The 25963-nt window shown below is 42.6% G+C and overlaps 1 long non-coding RNA gene across 1 annotated transcript; it reads left to right on the top strand.

Annotated features, from left to right (window-relative positions):
- Positions 1–24808, top strand: LOC121008924. The gene is made up of 3 exons (XR_005780644.1): positions 1–12; positions 9384–9392; positions 24658–24808. It is a non-coding gene; the product is annotated as an uncharacterized LOC121008924 (long non-coding RNA).
- The last annotated feature ends 1155 nt before the right edge of the window (positions 24809–25963 follow it).

The raw sequence follows: 25963 nt of genomic DNA, 5'->3' as shown, positions 1-25963 counted from the left end.
GTTTCATCAATCGTGGCATAACCCCTTTAAAGGAGGACCATAAGTCCTGCCCCCATGATCATGAACACAAAGTTAGCAGGAGCAGGATCTCCACCCATCTGTAGAATAAGAGGGCACAGCACTGGGGCGCTCAGCCTTTTTGCTGCAGTAGCCAGCACAGTGACAGTCATACCAATGTGGCCGTGCCCGGTACTGCAGCTATACTATGTTAAATAGTCAGAGCTCAAAGGAAAATTCTAAAAATCTCCCATGCATTGCAGCCTCATTATAGATGATGATCACATATGATGTTTGGGAGGACCGACATCAATGTTCATCCTAATCTTCCTGGTTCATAAGTACCGTCATATATATGGTATCACTCCACTTTATCTGCCTTTACACTACAAGATCTGCATACGAGTTGTAGACACAGAACGAACAATACATTATTTTGTTTTAATCAAGGCTATTTGCAAAGTTGCTTATTTTTTTAATTCGTAGAACCTGAACAGAGTGACACAAAGTAATACGATGTCAACATTTACTTGAAACCAACTTGAATTAAATGATACTTAAAGGGGTTATCCAAAGTCTAACACATGCCCCCCAATGCCCGGGCCCCTCATATAGATTATACTTACCCTGCACCCGGGCACTCGCGCCTCTCCTGATCCCTGCACGGCCACAGCTGCATCTTCCCTGCATCACCTGTGATGCTAGGGGGGCTTATCCTCATCGTGGCCTGCGGGGATCCAGCGGCGGCCGTGCGGGGATCAGGAGCGATGCGGGTGTTGGGGTGCGGGCTAAATATAATCTATATGAGGGGCCCGGGCATTGGGGGGGCATGTGTTAGACTTTGGATAACCCCTTTAATGGGGTTGTCTCATCCAAAACATTGGTGGCATGTCGCTAGGCTATGCTACCAACATCAGGTAAGTGCAGGTTTCACCTCTGGGAACCACACCTATCTCCAGAACGGGCCCTCAAAAGTGTAGGAATGCCAGGTGTGCTTCCACCCCTTAATTTCTATGGGAGTTCCAAAAATAGCCAAGCGGGCGGCTATTTTCGGAAGTCCCATAGAAACGAATGGAGAAAGCACAGTCCACCGCTCCATTGACTTCTATGGGACTGCCGGAGATACAGTAGCCAATCCAGCACTTGGCTATTTTCGGCAGTCCCATAGAAATAAACGGAGGGTGGCCGTACGTGTGTGGCTGCTCTCTGCTTACTACGGGGTCCCATTCTTAAGACCTGGGACCCTCACCTATCTGACATTGGTCATATCCTAGTGATATGCCACCGATGTCTCAGAGATAAGGCAACCCCTTTAACCTGAGAATACTTCGAACACGGGTGGACTGGCCATAGACCCTACAGGGAAAATTTCCTGTGGGCCGATGCCAAGGGGGTTATTATTATATATAATATTAGGTATTATTTTGTGATGCACTGTGGTATTCGGCTCTGTTGGGTGGTATAATGTACCGCAATATGGTATTGTAGGCCCTGCTTTCTTTCAAATTGGACCTGACTGCAAAATCGGGCCACTTTTATTTTTTTCCCCCGGTCCGACCCTGCTTCCACTATACATGCGTGATAAGATATAAGTAGTCACTACGGTATAATGGGTTAAGATGAAGGTTGCTTGCCTGCTATGCAACGACTTTTACCAGCCTTTATGTAACATCGAGCGACGGTTGTAGAAGAGCTGAGTTTGTCAAAAATTGCTATCATATCACAGTATGGGTTCTCATAAGTGACTGGTACTTCATTATCTTAACTCAGGCAATTACACGCTACATGAAAGAAACGGTTGACCCTTTCAGCACTGCTACATCTGTAAGCCACCAGACTCCTGCTGCGCAGCACAATCCTCTCCTGCGGCGCAAAACCCCGGTGGGATTCTCCAAGAGATCTAAATGTTTCAAGTGACTGATGAACCTTTACCAGGCTGAACGTAGAAATTATCTTACGCATACCTTCTCCTTCAAATGGCGGTATAGATGGTGTGATGAGATGTTTGTAGAATGAAAGCCTTGCAGGGGGGTAAGTATGTTTGTCATCCACAGTATGTTCTGCCCGTCACAGTGCTCCAAAGCAGAACTCAAAATGGGACCTCCCCTGTTGTACAGATTCACACCATCACATACCCAAGGGGTATATATAATATTACCGTATAATACACCGTCGCTTTCAAGGGGGTGTCGAATCAAGACAGCAGTGCCAGTTTCAAGCCATGTCAGCTTGGGCTAATTCCAATTTTTGGAAGAAACTTCAGGAGCAAACAAAACCGTGGCGTTTTATGTAGCAGTATATGGCTGTATTATTTTAGAATGGATCTGCAGCGTTATATGGGGACTATAATGGCAGTATTATGTGAACTACCTGTTATTTACATAGTAACATAGTAACATAGTACATAAGGCCGAAAAAAGACATTTGTCCATCCAGTTCGGCCTGTTATCCTGCAAGTTGATGGTAGAAGCCAATTTTCCTCACTTTAGGGGAATAAAACATTCCTTCCCGACTCCAATCAGGCAATCAGAATATCTCCCTGGATCAACGACCCCTCTCTAGTAGCTATAGCCTGTAATATTATTACGCTCCAGAAATACATCCAGGCCCCTCTTGAACTCCTTTATTGTACTCACCATCACCACCTCCTCAGGCAGAGAGTTCCATAGTCTCACTGCTCTTACCGTAAAGAATCCTCTTCTATGTTTGTGTAGAAACCTTCTTTCCTCCAGATGCAGAGGATGTCCCCTCGTCACAGTCACAGTCCTGGGGATAAATAGATGATGGGAGAGATCTCTGTACTGACCCCTGATATATTTATACATAGTAATTAGATCTCCCCTCAGTCGTCTTTTTTCTAACGTGAATAACCCTAATTTTGATAATCTTTCAGGGTACTGTAGTTGCCTCATTCCAGTTATTACTTTAGTTGCCCTCCTCTGGACCCTCTCCAGCTCTGCTATGTCTGCCTTGTTCACAGGAGCCCAGAACTGTACACAGTACTCCATGTGTGGTCTGACTAGTGATTTGTAAAGTGGTAGGACTATGTTCTCATCACGGGCATCTATGCCCCTTTTGATGCAACCCATTATCTTATTGGCCTTGGCAGCAGCTGCCTGACTCTGGTTTTTGCTGCTTAGTTTGCTGTTTATTAAAATTCCTAGATCCTTTTCCATGTCAGTGTTACCGAGTGTTTTACCGTTTAGTATGTACGGGTGACTTGCATTATTCCTTCCCATGTGCATAACCTTACATTTGTCATTGTTAAACCTCATCTGACACTTCTCTGCCCAAGCCTCTAATCTATCCAGATCCCTCTGTAGCAGTATACTGTCCTCTTCAGTGTAAATTACTTTACACAGTTTAGTGTCATCTGCGAAAATTTATATTTTACTGTGCAAGCCTTCTACAAGATCATTAATAAATATATTGAAGAGAATAGGGCCCAATACTGACCCCTGAGGTACCCCACTAGTGACAGTGACCCAATCTGAGTGTGTACCGTTAATAACCACCCTCTGTTTTCTATCACTCAGCCAGTTACTTACCCACATACAGACGTTTTCTCCCAGTCCGAGCATTCTCATTTTATATACTAACCTTTTATGCGGTACAGTGTCAAATGCTTTGGAGAAGTCCAGATACACGACATCCATTGATTCGCCGCTGTCAAGTCTAGAACTTGAACTGATTAAATTAGGCATTGGGCATTATATGATTGTATTATTTGGGGGGGGGGGGTATATACCAGTTTTATCTTGGCACTATATGGCAGTATTTTGTAGGCAGTCTTTACTTGACTTGTCACTTTCAATAAAGTCAGCCCTGTTTCTAATGCTAATATTATGGGGGAAGTTGTTGGTGGCTGCACATTTGAGACTCCTTCATTGTGAAGATCAGTTTTTGCCCTCTCTCTCCCAAAGAAAATGGCGACATGATCTAAAGAACAGTAATAAATAATATATAATCAGATGGAAGGTTTTACATCCAGGTGGATGTTTCCGTTGCGCTGCGATTCATGAATATCCTTGTGAGTGGTAGCAGTTTACCTGTTCAATTATAGCGAAATGAACTCTTACTCTTCCTCCCTGCTGCTTTTATAATAGAATATGGTCGTGAAGCACAACAGGGTGTTTTTCTTCAGAATCATTCAAGTAGGAATAAAATCAACCCTATTTACCCACCTATAGGGACCACGTAATATAACTCAATGGAACTGAATGCGTCTTATAATAATTATATTAACTACTTATGCTCTGGTAATTATGCGGCTGAGGGCTGCAGAAGTGACAACCACTGGAGGGGCCCTTACATTGGTTCTGTAGTAAGAAGGACCAGATATCACCTGGTGGGAATGGAATCACCAGATCAGTCCATTGTTGTGAGAATAGAGCTCTGCCATTGTATAATAATGAGGCAAGGAAAGAAGGAAAGGAAGGAAGTAGTGCGGGAAGGAAGAAAGAAAGAAAAAAAAAGGAAAGAATGAATGGAGTAAGGGAGGAGGGAAGGAAGGAGGATGATGAAAGTATAGAAGGATGCATGCAAGAAAGAAGAGAAGGAAAGGAAGGAAGTAGTGCGGGAAGGAACAAAGAAAGAAAAAAAAAGGAAAGAATGAATGGAGTAAGGGAGGAGGGAAGGAAGTTGGATAATGAAAGTATAGAAGGATGCATGCAAGAAAGAAGAGGAGGAAAGGAAGGAAGCAAAAAAGGGGATTAGGAATAAAGTTAAGGAGGAGGGAAGGAAGGAGGAGGAGGATGGAAGTATAGAAGGTTGCATGGAAAAAAGGAGAAAAGGAAGGAAGTAGTGAGGGAAGTAGGAAAGGAAGCAAAAATGGCAGAAGGAATAAAGTAAAGCAGGAGGGAAGGAAAGAGGGGTATGGAAGTAAAAAGGGATGCATGGAAAAAAGGAAAGAAGAAAGGAAGGAAGTATTGAGGGAAGGAAGAAAGGAAACAAAAAAGGAATGAAGTAAGGGAGGAGGGAAGGAAGGAGGATGCATGGAAAAAAGGAGATAAGGATGGATGAATGGGCAGAAGAAAGGAAGGAAGAAAGAAAGGGGAAAAAAAAGGAAAGAATGAATGGAGTAAGGGAGGAGGGAAGGAAGTTGGATAATGAAAGTATGCAGAAGGATGCATGCAAGAAAGAAGAGGAGGAAAGGAAGGAAGCAAAAAAGGGGATTAGGAATAAAGTTAAGGAGGAGGGAAGGAAGGAGGAGGAGGATGGAAGTATAGAAGGTTGCATGGAAAAACGAGAGAAGGAAAGGAAGGAAGTAGTGAGGGAAGGAAGAAAGGAAGCAGAAATGGGAGAAGGAAAAAAGTAAAGGAGGAGGGAAGGAAAGAGGAGGAGGATGGAAGTATAGAAGGATGCATGGAAGAAAGGAGAGAAGGAAGGAAGTAGTGAGGGAAGGAAGAAAGGAAGCAAAAATGGGAATAGGAATAAAGTAAAGCAAGAGGGAAGGAAAGAGGAGTAGGAAAGTATAGAAGGATGCATGGTAAAAAGGAGAGAAGGAAGGAAGTAGTGAGGGAAGGAAGAAAGGAAACAAAAATTGGAAAAGGAATAATGTAAAGCAGGAGGGAAGGAAAGAGGAGGATGATGGAAGTATAGAAGGATGCATGCAAGAAAGAAGAGGAGGAAAGGAAGGAAGTAGTGAGGGAAGGACGAAAGGAAGCAAAAAAGGGGATTAGGAATAAAGTTAAGGAGGAGGGAAGGAAAGAGGAGGATGGAAGTATAGAAGGTTGCATGGAAAAACGAGAGAAGGAAAGGAAGGAAGTAGTGAGGGAAGGAAGAAAGGAAGCAGAAATGGGAGAAGGAAAAAAGTAAAGGAGGAGGGAAGGAAAGAGGAGGAGGATGGAAGTATAGAAGGATGCATGGAAGAAAGGAGAGAAGGAAGGAAGTAGTGAGGGAAGGAAGAAAGGAAGCAAAAATGGGAATAGGAATAAAGTAAAGCAAGAGGGAAGGAAAGAGGAGTAGGAAAGTATAGAAGGATGCATGGAAAAAAGGAGAGAAGAAAGGAAGGACTTATTGAGGGAAGGAAGAAAGGAAACAAAAAAGGCAAGAAGGAATGAAGTAAGGGAGGAGGGAAGGAAGGAGGATGATGGATGTGTAGAAGGATGCATGGAAAAATGGAGATAAGGATTGGATGAATGGGCAGAACAAAGGAAGGAAGAAAGGAAAAGAAGAGAAAGGAATGAGAAGAGAACTAAACAAAGGGATGTTGAATAAAAAATCAAGGGATAAATAAAGGAATTAAGGAAAAAGAGAAGGAGGGGGGAGGAAAAGTGAAAGGAAGCAAGGACTGAGAGAAGAAAAGGTGGAGGGAAGGAAAGGTGAAAGGAATGGAGGAGAGAAAGGAGGAGAGGTGGAAGGAAGCAAGGCTGGAGAAAAAGAAGGGGAAAAAAAGAAAGAAAAGTGGAAGGAATAAATGGAGGAAGGAATGATGAATGAATAGATGGATGGAAAAAGGAAGGACAGAAAAAAACAAGGTGATAAAGAAAGGGATGGAGAGGATGGAAAAAGAGAAGGAAGAGAGAAGGAATGAGGCCATTAATATAATGTATGAACCTTTGGAAAAAAACAAAACAAGGGTCTTCTGTGAGACCTCTAAAAAATCAAATAGTCATTGAAAACATTTTTAAGAAATAAAAAGTCAAAATTTCAGGATAATGTACAATGGCTGCATCTTAAAGGGTTTCTGTCACCAGTTTTAACCCTGTTAAGCTAGCTGACATTAGCCATGTGCGATGTGCTAATGTCAGCTAAACCTAACTAGCCTATTCCTACTTTTATCCGTGCCCCCGTTACACCAGGAATCTAACTTTTATAATATGCTAATTAGCCTCTAGGAGCAGGGAAGGGGGGGGGGGGGCGTTGTTCCGCCGAATGCTGAACGGCGCGAGATTTCACCAGAGCACAGGGCTGGCAGACAGATGAGAGCGCTGCCTGGCCCTGTCAATCAGGACTTGGAGGGAGGCGACAAAGGTGGGAGAACGGAGCCTCTCGGAGCAGGAACAACGCCCCCCCCTTCCCGATCCTAGAGGATAATTAGCATATTATAAAAGTTAGATTACTAGCGTAACGGGGGCATAGATAAAAGTAGGAATAGGCTAGTTAGGTTTAGCTGACATTAGCACATCGCACATGGCTAATGTCAGCTAGCTTAACAGGGTTAAATCTGTTGACAGAATCCCTTTAATCATGTATACTAGGTGCCACTGTTCCTCTGTGTGAACCATCTCTATCATTCAGCAGACCCAGCAGAGTTCCTCAGGGGTGGGGTTGAACTTTTCTGGCCCTTATTTGATCTTCTAAGGCATCATTTAGAATTTACAATTGTATCAAGTAGACCAGCGTTCACGGGACGTTCGGTAGGTGCTCTACTATGAGTAATAAGTTCTGGGCATAGCTAGGGTGAGAGCTGACGGTGCATGTTGCGCGTGGGTGGGTGCCAGAAGAAGGCTATCAAGCCACTCTGCCTTGGTCATGGCATTTAGATAGACGGCTAGGCCTGGATCTTCTCTGGGTGGAGGAGAGCAAAACCATGGCATGAGTCCTGGATAGACCGACAGAAAGTTTTGTCTTTAATGTTTTTTTTTTTATAAGCAGGCATCTTATCTTGTGCTATCAGTGTCCCTCACGTACAAGATTCTTATACCCCTCTGTGGGCTGCATATGGTGCGGTGGTCACGTTCGGCGTCTGATTGCATGTAGTCTCCCATAGCATTAAGATTGCTCTGAATACATTAGCTCTGATTACATCCGTTCATTCGGCGAGCACAAGGACGGAGGGATGTTGTAACAGCGGGGTTCTAAATCCAAGGGACATCAAACAGGATCCATCCTAACAATTACACTGCTGCCTCAGCATTCACGCTCTTAATGGGAATTGGCTACATGGTAATTAGGACAACTTACTGCAGTAACGAGAGAATATGGCCAAATTCTGCTCTGTAATTCATATTTATTCAACCATAGTAAAATGAAATGCTGAGTAGAATTACCAACAATTTATTGCAAAATTACAAAATTTATCACAAAAGCAATATGTGGCTTTATGTGGCTTTCGTTTTCTCTCTGGTTTAAGCATCACATAATTTCATGTAATTACAAATAAGAAAAGGTGGAGTTATGTAAACCGTTCATTTGTATGGTTTTGATAGGAGTTTTAGATTTCATGGTTGGGCTTTGGCCCAAAATGTTTGCTAAATAACTTTCTTCTATGCAGTATCTGCAATTCTGTTATGTATTATGCTATGCCATTTTATGTCTCTGCTGTGTACTCCAGCAGAGGAGGTATGGTTGGCAATGCTTGGCAAGAACAGGGCGAACCACCCTGTTCCTCTTCTCTTGGTAGGAATGTGCTGGTCCTACTTCCTGCCAGAGTTCCTGAGAGATAGTAAAGGAGGTAGGAAGTACATGCTAGAGGTCCTACTCCAAGGGACCTTAATGAGGACTCATGTGAGACCCTAAGATCGGCAGAGTCTAGATATAGCTTTCCCAAAAGTTACAGAGGATAATATTAGCAGAGTGACCAGCAAGATTCAGCTTCGCAGACCCTGCTGCGGGTGAGGGAAAACAGGTCAGACAACCATCGCCTATAATAACTACAAGGACATAACAAACTTTAAGCCTGTATCACACAGTAGACACCTATATCTACCAGTGCCTTCTAGTGCCATTAAATCGTCATCCAACCACCCACCATACCTCATCGCCTGGTGACCGAAAACTGCACTTTGTACCAACTACTGCTGGATGTACCATGTTATATTATGAACTAAGTAACGAGAGAGAATTTTATACTTTTACTTCTGGCCTGATTCTTGGTATTCAAACAACTTTCCCACTGCACCGATCCCCAGGAAGCTACGGCTTGAGTGAGTACACCATGACACAACACCTCATAAGGGCCACTATAACTCCCATCCTCTGCACCTGCTTCTCAGGGGCTTTCTACACCTACAACCCAGAAGATATGGTACCAGCACTATTTTAGTGAACCAAGCAAGAGGCGCACTCAGTTCGTGTCCTAGTTTTTGGACAAATTGTATCCCATGTAATCAGGGGTGTAGCTAAAGGCTCATGGGCCCTGGTGCAAGAGTTCAACTTGGGACCCCCTTCCCTCAGTGCTTTATGGCCAGGGGCAGGGAAGCACATAGCTTTTGTCCTGCCTGAGGAAAAAATTGAAACGCCACCCCGCCCCCCATGGCAAATTTTTTACCTAATCCTTTCTCTCCAGCCAAAAGTGTAACTTGACCAGCATGCACTTTCTATAATACCGGTGTCTTCTTTTGCGGCACAGGGGTACTTTGGGCCCGGCCCCCCTAAGGCTCCTGGGCCCGGTAGCGACTGCTACCTCTGCACCCCCTGTAGCACCCATGCATGTAATAAAGATGAAGATGGTGGCTCTCCAGATCCATTCTGACAGGGCAGGGAGGTGTTTTATTCCCCATAGTAACTTGTCAGATCCTGCATACTGCGGCCACAGGGTCATAGACAGATATATATATATAGTACAGACCAAAAGTTTGGACACACCTTCTCATTCAAAGAGTTTTCTTTATTTTCATGACTATGCAGGTATCAAAACTATGAATTAACACATGTGGAATTATATACATAACAAACAAGTGTGAAACAACTAAAAATATGTCATATTCTAGGTTCTTCAAAGTAGCCACCTTTTGCTTTGATTACTGCTTTGCACACTCTTGGCATTCTCTTGATGAGCTTCAAGAGGTAGTCCCCTGAAATGGTCTTCCAACAGTCTTGAAGGAGTTCCCAGAGATGCTTAGCCCTTGTTGGCCCTTTTGCCTTCACTCTGCTGTCCAGCTCACCCCAAACCATCTCGATTGGGTTCAGGTCCGGTGACTGTGGAGGCCAGGTCATCTGGCGCAGCACCTCATCACTCTCCTTCATGGTCAAATAGCCCTTACTTTCAAAGTTTTCCCAATTTTTTGGCTGACTGACTGACCTTCATTTCTCAAAGTAATGATGGCCACTCGTTTTTCTTTACTTAGCTGCTTTTTTCTTGCCATAATACAAATTCTAACAGTCTATTCAGTAGGACTATCAGCTGTGTATCCACCTGACTTCTCCTCAACGCCACTGATGGTCCCAACCCCATTTATAAGGCAAGAAATCCCACTTATTAAACCTGACAGGGCACACCTGTGAAGTGAAAACCATTTCAGGGGTCTACCTCTTGAAGCTCATCAAGAGAATGCCAAGAGTGTGCAAAGCAGTAATCAAAGCAAAAGGTGGCTACTTTGAAGAACCTAGAATATTTTCCGTTGTTTCACACTTGTTTGTTATGTATATAATTCCACATGTGTTAATTCATAGTTTTGATGCCTTCATAGTCATGAAAATAAAGAAAACTCTTTGAATGAAAAGGTGTGTCCAAACTTTTGGTCTGTACTGTATATAAAAATATTCTGGGTGTCTGAATATGGCGATGCAAAGACATTATTTTCATTATTATATTTTTTTTAAGTATTAAAAGCATAGCAGTAAGTATACCAATTCGGTATCACTGTAATTGTAATAGCATGTCATTATTTCTGCACAGTGAATGCTGTAAAAACTAAACCTGTAAGGGTGCAACTGCATTTTTTTTCCAATTCCACCCATTCTTAATTTTTTTTCCAGTTTTCTATTGCATCCTATGGAATAAAAAAGAACTTCTTCCGCAAAAAAAAGCCATCACATGGTTATGTGAATAGAATTTTTTTAAAAAAAAATGCTTTTGAAAAGCAGGGAGTAGAAGAAATGAAAACCATTTACGACAGGGTTAAAAACTGGCCAAGACAAGTCATAGAGAAGTAAACTTACACCATCTGGAGCCAGTAGGAGGCAGTAATCCGGTGCACGGGTAGCGCTCCAGCAACTTAGTGAATCAGCAAAAAGTTGTCCATCACCTATTTATTCCACACGATTAAGATTCACTCCGGTGGCATATGACGTAGCTGTTGATGCGTTTGGATCAACAGATCTTATGACAACTGATGAGTAAGATCTGTTGACCAAAACGTGTTGACAGCTACGTCATATGCCACAGGAGTGAATTTTAATTGTTTTTGGAATAAAGAAGTGACGGATTTTATTTCCAAGTGCTGGACAACATTTTGCGGTTTGCTGAAGTCCCCATGGCACCCAATGGAGAAGTCTACACACAGAGTTTGCTTGTAACCTGTAAACATGAACACATAATAGGTATGCATAGGAGCTGTATACACAAAACGACAAGACTGGTTTAATCAAAGTATTAGTTGTATCCATGGGTGCACCACCAATGAGGCCAGGTGAGGCGATCGCCTCAGGCAGCACCAGGTAGGGGCAAGAGAGGTGCAGCCAAAGGGCAGCAGAAAGGCTAGGTGCACCCCTGGTTGTATCTTTTTTTGGGGGGTATAAAAAGCGATTGCAAAACTATACTCACCCTTTATCTTAGCCACGTTATGTATTAGGGCCCTTGCACACAACCGTATGCCCTCCGAGACATACGGTCTGAGCGGGTCATATGTCCCGGAGCGGCATCGATCGTGCGCACGGGAGTACATATTGTAAACTATGATGCTGTGCACCCCCGTGTGCACGATCGATGCCGCTCCGGGACATATGGCCCCCTCACGGACCGTATGTCTCGGAGGGCATACGGTCGGGTGCAAGGGCCCACAAGCTAATAGAATTGCGCCGTCCCTCAGTATTCGGTCTGACAGCGAGACAACGACTAGTTCCTTCAAACGTATTATATTCTGCTTATGTTTTTTTTCCCCTCCGCGCTTCAGAACACAACTACATTTTCCGATCCTGCTTTGAGAAATGTCTTGTGATGTTTCTAAAATTGGATTCTGTAAAGTTCAAGAGCTATAATGCAGGATCGGGACTGAGGGCACTTGGTAAACTTCTCTAGGCCTTTCTAAGTAATGTTTAGCTAAATCACATTTCTAGAATGAAGAGGACTCTTTATCAGATATTGTGTTTAACCCCAGGTTGCCGTACACAGAAAAAAAACGCTGACATGCATGGAAACGTTAAATAATGTCACTCCACCAAAGGTTGTCTATTGAATTATGTTATAAGAGGACACGGCTGCAAACATGGAGATATGGCTCGTCCTATGGCTGGAGAAAAAAGTCAGCATATTGTATAATAGCTCATCTACATTGCGAGCATCTCCAGAATGAATGGCAATGTGTTTTGGAGCGATGTTAGAGTACGACCCTTTGCTTGAGATGAGTGGCACGCTACAGTTCAGAAAAAACTTTGCCAAGCCAGTACTTTAAAGACTGTGTACACTTTAGAGACATTTTTACTCATTTTAGTCTAAAAATAATTTTTTCAGTTCACCCTTATTAAAAATGATTAGCCGTTTTTGAGTTACAGGGGTTAAAAAAATCAGTCTGTTTGCAAGCTGTGACAGTCTCATTATAGCTCAATTCTTATCAAACTGAGTGTTTATGATAAATAAGTATTTATGAGGTCAGAAGATCAGAGGTAAGAGCTACACATGAGATGTCAGATGATGGGATTCAAAGAAAATAGACTGTGACAGCTTGCAAACAGACTGATTTGGAACCCTTGTACCTCAGAAATGGCTGAACATTTTCAGGAGGAATTACAGAAGACCAGTATTATTCACTGCTATGAGAATAGATGCTCCAGAATTGTTATTTCATGGATAATTCAAGAGGTTACTAAACCAGGCATGTCAGGAGAGGTGACAGCTCCTCTTTAAAGGTGCTTACCTCCACAGGAGATCGAAGTCCAACTGTTTGGTTCCCCAGTAGAAAACCTTACAGTGAATTGAACACTGTTTTGATTTTTTCAATCTGTGTTTACCTTTTTGACATTATTAATTTCATAATATATCCTGATAGTGTTTTCGAGGAATATGAATTCTAGCAGCTACTGCTACCAATAGGGGGAGCTAACTGCACACAAATGTATTCAGCTTCCATTGATATCAATAGTCCAAGTATATGCAGTAAACTCCCCCTAGTGGTGACAGGCAGCCAAACTTTATATTTACCTTTGGTTGTATGAAGGGAAGCAGAGGAATTGTAATAGAAATACAGGTCTTTTTACCACTTTAGAGGAGTTATCCAATGTTTGATGTAAAAATGAAAATCTGAAATCATGTAAATGACAATCGCTTTTTAACAAAGTTAGGAGGAGCCCTGTACCTTACATGGATCCAGAGATCTCCCCATTCATTGCTTCAAATGTTATGCTAGATTAATTTCAGACTGGCAGCAAAAGGGATGTGTCCTTTCTGCTGCAGTTCTCTCCCAATGACAGCTCAGAAGGTATGTTCATTTTGCCGCAGCTCTCTCCCTATCACAGATCATGGGGTATGTCCTTTCTACTGCAGTTCTCGCCCTATGACAGCTCAGGAGATGTGTCCTTTCTGCTGCAGCTCTCTTTCTGTGGCGCTTTACAGATACATTTTATTGAATGACTTAGTTACTACTCAAAATTTTTAATTACATGCAATCACAAAAGTATTCATATAGTATTCAACAGTAGATCTGGCTAGTGGCAATCAAAAGAAGGAACTGAGCATGTGCGTCCACCCTCAGTGGTATTACTGAGGTGGACAGAGATAGAGGTGGCGCTATACAGATACATTTTTATCAAATAACTCATTGGCTATAATACATTTTTAATTACAAGCCATTACAAAAGTATTCAGATCCAGGGGCTGGTTTAAAAAATGTAGAGTATGTTTTCATGGAACAATCCTTTTAAGATAAAACCAACAGAGAAGTCCTTCTAGAGCAGTGGTCTCCCGTCTGTGACTCTCCAGCTTTTGCAAAACTACAACTCCAAGCAGCTCTCATGACATGTTGGAAGTTGTTGTTTCCATAAAGCTGGAAAGTGACCGATTGAAGTTGAGTCCTAAAGAAGCGGCCTTTATATGATCGCTAGGAGATGAATTTGGTTTGACAGCCCTTTACCATAATGAACAACAGTATAACAACATCTCTCGTAATTGGATTGCATTAGAGCTAAGCACACCTATAAACACCGGCTCAGCCGGCCTCTACCTGGCAGCACTGACGCCTCTTCTTGATAGCAAAACAATAGCGCTCCTGTAAATTGTCAGATTATCTCATGTATTTATTGCCTAATTAAAACTTTTGCAAAGTTTTACAGCGGCTTATGTGAAGAACGCGGTTATGAGCCGATGGAGCGCACAGTGCATATTAACCGGAAACCCCCTTTATCTCTTATGGGGAAATTATGCAAGGTTATTTAAAAGACTAATTAAATAAAGCATAAAATGAAATGAATTAAACAGCTCCGGCCCCATCTGTATGCGGGAATGCGAAGAGCAACGGCCTCCTGAATAAGAAGACTGGGGCTACAGTAACAAGCGGACAATCAGAGCTATACGAGACCGCGCTCCTATGCGGGAAGGGGGCGTTGGACCCTGAGAAAAACCTATAGAAAATGCATAGTCTGCTTCTACGTACCATCCATCCTCTCCGCACATTATGGAATCCAACAAGTATATGGATACTTTGACCTTGGTTCTTCTCGGAGTTCTTGGGGGTGCTGTATATCTTCTGAGGTGGGAGTTAGGGATCATACACATGAACGTATTTTTTTTCCATGTCCGTTCCATTTTTTTTCTTTTGCGGCCCGTATTCAGGACCATTCACTTCAACGTGTCCGCAAAATAAACAGAAGTGACTCCGTATGTCCACATGGCCGTTCTGCAAAAAAGATAGATCACGTCCTATTCTTGTCCATTTTGTGGACAAGGATAGGCATTGTTACAATGGATCCGCAAAAAACGGATCACACGGACGTCATCCGTATTTTTTGCGGATCCGTATTCTGGGGACCAAAAAATACATACGGCCCTTAACATGAGATGATGAGATTTGTTTACTGATTAGTGACTTTTATTATAAGTTTTATTATATTTTTTATTAGAATTATAGTATGAGGTTTTTTTTTTATTATAGTTTTGTTATTAGTGATTTGGGGTTCAAAGCGATTTAGTTAAGGGAAACAAAGAGTTAATACTCTTGGCTACCCGCCAAGCTTTATCCTGAAAAACTGAAGATGTTGCATTTAATTCAGCATGAAAAACGAGTTACTTTTGTATTCAACTTTCTATTACTAAAATACTCCAGTTGTCAGATATTCTCTAGTCTTCATTAAAATGGTGCCCCCTGGTGCTTAATCTGCATAGTAATGTGCACGTCCATCCTCTGAGGTGGTCGTACATGCTCAGTTCCATCCTTCCACAAGGATACATCTACTGTTAGGAGCTGTGACAGTAAGGGTACGGCTGCATGGCGACAGGTGTTGTTGCCAAGATCGCAGAGTAGCGATGATCCCATATAAATGAATGGGATCACAGAGCAAGTTGCAAAAATTTCAACACTGCTGGATTTTTTGGATGCTGCGCCGCAATCCCAAACATTTCTATACAATCACCGCTACTCTGCGATCCTGGCTGCAACAGTTGTCGTATGACCAGGGTCGCCATGTAGCCGTACCCTTACAGGGAAAGAGCTGCAGCAGAAAGGATGCACCCTCTGAGATGTGATAGGGAGAAGGCTGCAGCAGAAAGGGCTTGCACCTTGATCTGAGATAGGGAAAAATCTGCAGCAGAAAAGACACGCCCCCTGATCTGTGATAGGGAGAGTTGCTGCAGAAAAGACACGCACCCTGATCTGTGATAGGGAGAGCTGCTGCAGAAAAGACACGCCCCCTGATCTGTGATAGGGAGAGCTGCTGTAGAAAAGACACGCCCCCTGATCTGTGATAGGGAGAGCTTCTGCAGAAAAGACACGCCCCCTGATCTGTGATAGGGAGAGCTACTGCAGAATAGACACGCCCCCTGATCTGTGATAGGGAGAGCTGCTGCAGAAAAGACACGCCCCCTGATCTGTGATAAGGAGAGCTGCTGCAGAAAGCATATGTCCCCTGGGAAAGGACAATGAATGTGGAGATCTCTGGATCCATGTCAGGTACAGGGCTGGTTCTTGCTTTTGTTAGAAAGGGGTCGTCATTTACCGTATGATGTCTGATTCTCATTTTTTACATCAATCATTGAGTAACCCCTTTAATGGGTTAGGCTTTGTTCACACGGGCTGAATTTCCCTTAAGAAAATCCGCCAAATCCACTAAAGAAATCTAAGGCTTCTTTGAATGTGCCAGTGGATCAGCTTGCGGATTAGCCCTTTTTTAATTCACTGTGACTTTTCTGAGCACAATAACGAATATGCGCTGAGCGCTTCTGTGTTCTCCTGTGATTTTTACTGGAGCATGTGAATGCGGTATGAAATATCCCATAATATGCTGTCTGTACATGTCAGTCCTCCAGAGGGAGAAATGCTCTTTGTAGCACAGATCCTTTTTTTGCAATGGTCCGATATGCATTGCTCTAATACCTCAATGGTCAATTGACCCCTTCTCGGAAAGCTACTTAGGTTTCCCCTGAGAAACCCTATTTATTGAGGGTGAAGGATTTATCCCAAGTAGTGTAACGGTGGCAAAGTATGTGAAAGAAAGTTTCTGATATACTTACCGTCTCGAAGTTGATGTTCCTCTTCTGAAAATCCCACCGGCAACACGGCCTTTACCAAGTTTGTGGTCTTGACTTTAGATGGGAGCATCAATTCTGCAACCCAGGGGGAAGAAGGTTCCATTCCTTTCCCTGATGCATTAGCAAACTTCTCAATCACCTCACTGGCGCATGCGCCACAGTGAGAAATAGTTCTGGCCCCATCCTCAGCACCTCCTCAGTCCATCGACCAGACCGGAAACCTGGTAAAGGAAGAGATGTCGGTGGAAGCAGGATGTTTTCAGCAGAGGAGCATCAAGCGTCCAGTCCACACAACTTTGAGACGGTAAGTTCGAGGGCCCGCTGGGTCAGAGAAAACACCTTTAATCTGTATTAATATTACCCTGACCATCGAAATTGGCTTACCGCACACATAGTCTATATCTTCTAATTTCCAAATTTAAAGTGCTCTTAAGTAACACGAGGAGGTACGAGATGTATGGTCTAAATGTACCATGATTATTTTATTCTTCCCACAATCAATATATTAGAAGACACAGACTGAAGGAGAAGCATTTATGAGAAAGAGGAATCATAGTAGCAGCCTGAGGAAGCAATGTGCTTGCAAAGTGACCCAGTTAACATGAGCAATAGGTTTTTGTTTTATAACAGCACTCAGAGGAGAATAATACAGAGACGCTACGACAAAGAGACGCCTTAGGTGGCGTTTGGAAAATAAGTGCTCCAGGTTATGGTCCCACCATGTGAGGGACTAACGCTTGCATCTTATCATGTTTAAACAGTACTCATCATTAAAGCTTTCACATAGGGCTTGTGTGTGCAAAATGAATGTCTTTAGGAGGGTTTGTAGCTCCAGTTGTCTTATATGGAGTTCAAAATTTTGTGTGGCATCAACAGAGGCTGTAATGGTCAATGCATAATGTGGAATCAACTGTCTAGGAACAGTATACCTGTATATACAGTGCTGCCCATAATTATTCATACCCCTGGCATATTTTGACTTAAAGTTACTTTTATTCAACCAGCAAGTAATTTTTTGACGGGAAATGACATAGATGTCTACCAAAAGATAATAAAGACGATGTACAAGAGGCATTATTGTGGGGGGAAAAAATTCTCAGCTTTTATTTACATTTAAGCAAAAAGTGTCCAGTCCAAAATTATTCATACCCTTCTCAATAATCAATAGAAAAGCCTTTATTGGCCATTACAGCAATCAAACGCTTCCTATAATTGCAGACCAGCTTTTTGCATGTCTTCACGGGTATTTTTGCCCATTCATCTTTAGCAATGAGCTCCAAATCTTTCAGGTTGGAGGGTCGTCTTGCCATCACCCTGATCTTTAGCTCCCTCCACAGATTCTCAATTGGATTCAAGTCTGGACTCTGGCTGGGCCACTCCAAAACGTTAATGTTGTTGTCTGCTAACCATTTCTTCACCACTTTTGCTGTGTGTTTTGGGTCATTGTCATGCTGAAATGTCCACTGGTGCCCAAGGCCAAGTTTCTCTGCCTAATGTCATTGAGAATCCTCATGTATTGCTCTTTTTTCATGGTGCCGTTTACTGAGATTAGGTTCCCTGGTCCATTGGCTGAAAAACACCCCCAAAGCATTAGGTTCCCACCACCATGTTTGACAGTGGGGATGGTATTCTTTGGGTTGAAGGCTTCTCCTTTTTTACGCCAAATGAAGGAAACATCATTGTGACCAAACAATTAAATTTTTGTTTCATCTGACTATAACACAGAAGACCAGAAGTCTTCTTCTTTGTCCAGATAAGCTTTTGCAAAGGCCAAGCGAGCTTTTGTGTGCCTTATCTGGAGAAGTGGCGTCCTCCTTGGTCTGCATTGTGCAGTGTCCGTTGGATTATCTGCCTTGAGACATTGCCACCAGCAGAGCCCAGATTCACCAGGGATGGCCTTGGTGGTGGTCCTTGGATTCTTTTTCACCTGTCTAACTATCCTCCTGGCCAGCACAGGTGTCACTTTTGTCTTCCGACCACATCCTCTGAGATTTTCCACAGTGCGGAACATCTTGTATTTTTTGCTCAAATGTAAATAAAAGCTGAGAATTTATTTTTTTCCCACAATAATGCCTCTTGTACATCGTCTTATTATCTTTTGGGAGACACCTATGTCATTTCCCATTAAAAAATTACTTGCTGGTTGAATAAAAGTAACTTTAAGTAAAAATTTTCCAGGGGTATGATAAATACTAACATATGAGACTCATTACATACAAAGCGAGATATTTCAAGTCTTTATTTGTTATAATTTGGATGATTATGGCTTACAGCTTATGAAAACCCCAAAGTCACAATTTTGAGGTGCCCTTTGCTCAGGGGGTATGGACTAATTAGCTGACTAGAGTGTGACACTTTGAGCCTAGAATATTGAACCTTTTCACAAAATTCTAATTTTAAGCTTCATTAATGCAATTCCTTTTCATTTGCATTACTGAAAAAAATGGACTTTTGCACGATATTCAAATTTTTCGAGTTTCACCAGTATATACCAATAATTTACATGTCATCATCATGAGTTTGGTCCAAAGGGGATGCCCTGACAGCTGTGTCCTCCAGTACCTGCTCATGGTTTTCCCATCTGAAACCCATGAAACCCATGATAACCAAGAGTTATAGGAGTTTGCCGATATCTTTGATGACTCCAGGTACATTGTCATCACTAGAGTCATCTTAACATCAGACCAGTGATTCTTTAGACCGTTAGTTTGACTCCATGGCTAGTCATCCTATTAGTTTGTTACTTGGCTGTTGATTTTAGGTTATGTGACCCAGATCTCTAAGTAAATACAAATAATTTCCATATCATCATAATAAGTTTGGAACAAATGAGATGCCCTGACAGCTGTGTCCTTCAGTACTTCCTCATGGTTGTCCCATCTGAAACCCATCAGACCTTGTGGACTCCAAGAGTTATCTTAGTTTGCCAATATCTTTGATGACTTCAGGTACATTGTCATCACTAGAGTCACCTTAGGATCTTACAGAGCAAAGGTTGCATCTCCTTTGCATACCTATTTTCTTAGTAATAATGGAAATGTAGCCTCAGATTTGATGTGGAGAACCCCTTTATGTAGGATCAAAGCTAAGGAATGATGATATACTGTGCTATTATACGGTATTATAAGGTCACATGAGAAGACAAAAATAACGTAATGATATTTGCTGCAGAAAACCAATATCTCCCAATTGTCTACTTAGTTCAAGCACTGTGGCCCATACAAATCTTTATTAATCATCTTTTTTTCTGTCCGGCATCACTTCGGAGAGAGTAATTGTAAAGTATATTTGTCACTCATGCCACCAGCGGCTTGAAATGAATAGAGCTCACTGGAAGAGACTGATGCATCATATGGGAAGCAGCGGTGCATGCTACAAGCACTCCGAGAAAATAGACGCCTGAAGCAAATGGAAATTGCAGGCAGCATTACTCAAACTAAACCCAAAGTGAAGAGAGGAGTCGGCAGAACATAAATAGATAATCCTGTTTTCTTACTAGAAACCTTTGTGAGAAAAAAATATATAAATCAGCCGTCTTGACTTCCAAGCTCCTATACATTAAATGTTATTGGCGAGGCCAGGCACATCTATACTGGGGAGGACAGACTATATGGGCAGTTGCACTGGGACCTATAAGAAAAGGGGCCACCTTAAAGGCGTTGTCTAGTTAAAAAATATTCTGCCAAAATGTTCAGAAAATTTGAAAAAATAACCTCCTAATATACTTCAGTTCTGCATGGTTTTCCAATCCTTAGATACAAGCTCCGATCTCCGATCCTGGCAGGTCCACTTCCTGCTTGGGCTTGCCAGCTCATTTCCATAGCTACAGCCCCTTTCTCTGTGTAGGCATCGCCCATGACAGAGAAAGGGGCGGCTTTACTGTTGAAATGGAAGATTTTGGTCCAGGTACAGAGCTTTATTTTCAGCAAAGATCACAGTCACAGATGGTGTGACCATGACTAGGCCTGAAGAAGGTCGGGGGTTGTATTCTGCACCTGAGTGTACTCAGGGATACGATGATGGTATGCTGCAGGGGAAGACACTTAGGAGTAGCTGATCTGGGTTGCACAGGTCGGCACGTTAAAGCATATAGAAAAGTACAAAGTGGGGCATCATTTATTGGGTCTAATGGACCTGGATGGTCCTAGTCCCAAGTTGTCTTTGGGTCCTACTTCTTATCACTTATAATGGTCAATTTACTAGTTTAAGATGCTCCTTATAATAAGCCCACACTCAATCCAACTTGAAACAGTAGGATTTATGTTAGTGTTTAAAAAAAATAATTTTTTTTTAGAAAAACTCACAATTTAATCTTCAACACGCACCTGCTCCGAGCTGACTGTAGAATGATTCACCCATTTGTGAAAGCTGCTTGAAGGATCAGGCTGATGTTCAACCATAGTACTTTAATGACATCGATGTGTTTAATGGCTTCAATGTCAAAGTCTTAGACAATCTCGCACGTCAGTGCTGGGTGTATGATTAAACATATCAGAGAAACACAGAGGTCGAGGCTTTCAAAGGTGTCGAATGTGACTGCTAATAGTCATATATATTTTACTGCTATGAGCACAATGTGCAATTTTATTTATTGCAGTCAGCAGGGGTGCACCACCAATGAGGCCAGGTGAGGCAATTGCCTCAGGCAGCACCAGGTAGGGGCAAGAGGGGGGCAGCAGAATGGCCATGGGCAATGAGCGCTTTCATTGTAGTAAAGAGGTTAGGTTAAGAAATTGGCATAGGGGGGCGCCAGTTTAGTTTTCGCTTCAGGCAGCAGAAAGGGTAGATGCACCCCTGGCGGTCAGTATATATTTTATGTGTTTTATTTAAGGGGTTGTCCACTTAGGACAATCTCTTTTCATCCCAGCATGACCTGCTGCTCAGATCCTCAGTTGAGCATTCTCCCTACAGCACCGCCACACTTGAAACAGAGCATTACACTGTGTCCATTAACAGCAATGGGTTTTCTCTTTATTTCATGAACATCGAGGGTCCTCCAGAGTGAAAGTCACTTGTGTAGCAGATCTGGAAAACCCATTTTCTGCTTTGAGGACATCAGTAATAGAGGAGAGCCCCTCACTTGGAACGACTATCTATTATAGTAGCTGGAGTAGAGAGGGCAAGAAATAAAATTAGTCCAACACCTACAAGCAATATGTAATAAGGTGCTAGTACATGCTATCATGGCTGACACACAAAAGAAAAAATACAGTACCCTACTCCAAGCGCAGAGTGGAGAACGACTACAAAGAGTGTCTCTGGAGGACCCAGCATGTCCATTCTCCATATAGACAGCACTTTGATTTCATGTGTAATGCTTCACTTCCCCTGCGGAGGCACTGTAATAAAATTGAATGTGTGCTGCTAGATTTCTGCTGATCACTGATGGTCCCAGCAGCAGGACTAGCTATGATTAGTTTATAATCAGGGGACCCCCTTCAATACTATTATTCATGCCAAATATGTCAGCCTCAAAAAGAAAATGAAAAAGAAAATATAAAGTACACTCCAAAAGTCTAATCTATTCTATCTTCTTCATCTATGTATATATATATATATATATATAAAGAAGGACGAATATATGTATGTGTGTATGCATGTTCCGAGATTACTCAAAAACGCAACCATCGATTTCAACGAAACTTGGTATACACATCCCTTGCTACCTGTTTGTATGCTCCAACTGTTTTTGCTACACACATATTGTTCTGTAACTCAAAAACTCATCAATCAATTTCTACTAAACTTGATACACATATCACTTACTATCTGGGAAAGAATACTGTGGAGGTAACATGCCGGTACACAATGAGTTTCTGTCTGTCCCGACGACTGGACCGATCTTCATCAAATTTGGCACACAGGTACATCAGGTGTCCGCGAAAGTTTTAGACCCGGTCTCTGTCTCTAGGACGTACCGTTCCTGAGATATTCCCAAAAAATGACCTGCATTAGCCAATACAAGCCTGCAAGTCTTTCTCTTCATATCCCAACTGCCATACACATGGCCACATGTCCCTTATCTGCCAATAGAAGCTTGCAGAGCCTTAGTCTCTACATACACACAGTTTTACTCCAGGTTTTCAATCCAGCCATTTTTCTTCACTGCTGTAGGTCAGCTTTAGGCTAGGGCTACACGACGACATGTGTCGCGCGACAATAAGTCGCACGACACATAGCGCACCAATGTCGCGCGACAATTTTTATAATGATAGTCTATGGTGTTGCACTGCGACATGTGACATGCTGTGACTGCGACGCGACAGTCGCAGAAAAATCCATCTTGGATGGATTTTTTGCAACTGTCGTGTCACAGTCGCAGCATGTCACATGTTGCAGTGCGACACCATAGCCTATCATTATAAAAATTGTTGAGACAAAATGTCGTCGTGTAGCCCTAGCATTAACGGGGCAGGGCGCTGTGAAGGTCACTGTTAGGGGAGCAGGGGCCACTATTAAAGGGGCAACTGCTGTGGAGGTCAGTGTTAAGGCAGAAGGGTACTGTGGATTTCACTGTTAAGGCAGCGGGGTACTGTGGATCTCACTGTTAAGGGTGCGGGCCCCTGAGGAGGTCACTGTTAAGGGAGTGGGGTGCGGTCAAATTCACTGTTAAAGGGGCGGGCTGCTGTGAAGGTCAAAGTTAAGGGGATGGGCTGCTGTGGAGGTCCAATTTTAAAGTGGCGGGGCACTGAGGGGGGGTCAGTGTTAAGGGGTGGGGGACTGTGGAGTTCACTGTTAAAGTGGCGGGGCACTGTGGAGGGGTCAGTGTTAAGGGGTGGGGCACTATGGAGGTCACTGTTAAAGGGGCGGGGTGCTGCAGAGGTCACTGTTATGGAGGATACTGTCGATATCTTTTAACAACACACACAAACATTAAATGAAATAGATGAAATATACCCGTGCAAAGCCGGGTCCTTCTGCTAGTAATAGTAATAAAAGAAGGACCTGAGTGCAATTTCTAAAAGGTAAAAGCAACACTGTCATAATATGGCACTCACAAAAAATTTTATTCCACCTTATAGTCAAAATTTATTTTCCAGTCATTTGTAAAATCGAGGTAAATAAAGAACAAATCAAATAGAATTTAAAGAAAAACCAGCAGTGTAACACCCATTACCGGGCCAGATGCTCATTGGCATTTGGGAAACATTTTGACTTATCGTTTCATATTGTGATTTGAGTTGGAATGAATTAAGGTTGCGAACAGATGTACAGCAAAGCAGGTTGGATGTAATTCACAATGGCAATTATACATATTATTTTATGTTGTTTGTTTAGAGCGGCAGAATACAAAACGGTGAATTTCATTAGTCGCTGTTAGGTTTAAGTTGTTAACGTTGCGATTATGTGCATTACTGACCTCAGAACAGGTTCTTAATTTTTATTTATTTTTTCACTTTTAAGAAAATTAGTTTTAATTACTAAAAAAATATATATTTTTATCAGGTCTGAATGTTCTTAACTACCGCCATGACGGCTGAGGGGGCCCCGTACCAATGTAGAAATGTTCTTTTGTGAATGGTAGCTTTCAGTTACCTACCCCCACTGTGTGAGTTCTTCTTTTTATGGGGCAGGGATGCCTAACCTGCGGCCCTCCAGTTGTTGCAAAACTACAACTCCCAACATGCCCTTATATCTGTAGGCTGTCTGGGCATGCTGGGAGTTGTAGTTTTTCAACAGCTGGAGGGCCGCAGGTTGGGCATCCCTAGTGTAGGGGATCTGATACAGGACACTACTATCTAGATGACACCCCCAAAAATATACGTTTACTAACATAGAAGAGTTGAAGTGTGTATGGGAGTTTTTCAGCTTTTCTTCCCGACCCCAAATACATTTACATTCTCAGATCATCCAACCATTCATGTGTTCTGATTTAGGCAGTAACTTATTTCCCTGAGAACAAAAGGATCAGGCATGTAAAATTCAGCATGCCTGCTCCTTCTTTCTCCTGACATCATCGGTCAGTGGAAAGCTGGGACAGCCCCATAAACATCAGAGAGTTGCTGTTGTGATCAGTAGTTTGGCTGGTGTTAAAGGGAATGACCCATCTGAGACAACGAGGGCATATCGCTAGGATATGTCCCCATTGTTTCAGATAGGAAAACCCTTTTAAAGAGGTTGTCCCCCCAAAACAATATTCTACATATTTCTAACAAGCACTTGGATCTGAATACTTTTGTAATTGCATGTAATTAAAAATTTAGTATAGCCACTGAGTTATTCAATAAATTGTAATCTGTATAGCGCCACCTGCTGTTTGTTATTTTCCTCATCTCATTGTTCTCCTCTCTAAGGTGGTCGCACATGCTCACTTCCATCCTTCAACTGCCATGGCTATATGTATTGTTAGAAGCTGTGACAGTTACAGGGAGAGAGCTGCAGCAGGAAAGACACAAACCCCTAGCTGTGATAGGGAGAGAGCTGCAGCAGGAAGTACACATCTCCTGAGCTGTAATAGGGAGAGAGCTACAGCAGAAAGGACATGCCACCTGAGCTCTGATAGGTAGGGAGCTACAGCAGAAAGGACACACCTCCTGAGCTTTGATAGGGAGAGAACTGCAGCAAAAGAGACACACCCCCTGAGTTGTGATAGGGAGAGAGCTGCAGCAGAAAGGACACTACCCATTTAAAAAATATAGCAGAGCAACTGAAGCAATGAATGGGGGAGATCTCTGGATCTATGTGAGGTACAGGGCTGGTTCTAGCTTTGTTAGAAAGAGATTCTCATGTACTATATAATTTTCTTTTTTTACATTAATGATGGCATAATCCTTTTTTAATCCAAAATGTGTGGGCACCTCCAAGGCCCACATTTTGAATTTCAGCGTCCAGTCTTTTTGGTTCTCCTGAGAGATAAGCTGACAGAGATTCTGGCAGTGGTTTTCTCCTCTCTTCACATTAAAAGCACATATGCGCTCGTCCAAACCAAATGTGTACGGGGGAGTCAGGTAAGACAGCTGTCAGCCGAACAAAGGTGAACCAAGGTGTGCGAGCAAGGTTAGACTGGTCGGTGTCCTCAGTAATTGCAGACGCTTCGTGCCCTGAATGACATCCATTGTTCCTGGTCGTGCAGCACACCATGTTGTCTACAGGATTAAGTTATATGTGTTCTTCATTTATGTCTCCATTAATTTCATTACAGACTTTATCATGTATAACGACGTCCACAAATAGTATTGATTCTCCATCCCAGACGACACTCTGACACAGTTCTGAGATACTGAAGACAAATAATGTGGAGGGGAAATATGCACTGATCTTGGTGCAAGAGCTTTACTGGTGAAAGGCATGGAAGGGTCTCAGGCATGGTTTGGTTTATTTTGCCTTTTATATATATATTGTGCAATACAGATGTTAAAACGGTTGTCTCATCAAGACATCTTTCCATATCCCCTATTGTCTTTG

This window comes from Bufo bufo, chromosome 7, assembly GCF_905171765.1.
Source record: "Bufo bufo chromosome 7, aBufBuf1.1, whole genome shotgun sequence".
NCBI lineage: Eukaryota > Metazoa > Chordata > Amphibia > Anura > Bufonidae > Bufo > Bufo bufo.
The sequence above is the reverse complement of the archived record's forward strand: the minus strand, read 5'-3'. Positions and strand labels throughout refer to the sequence as shown.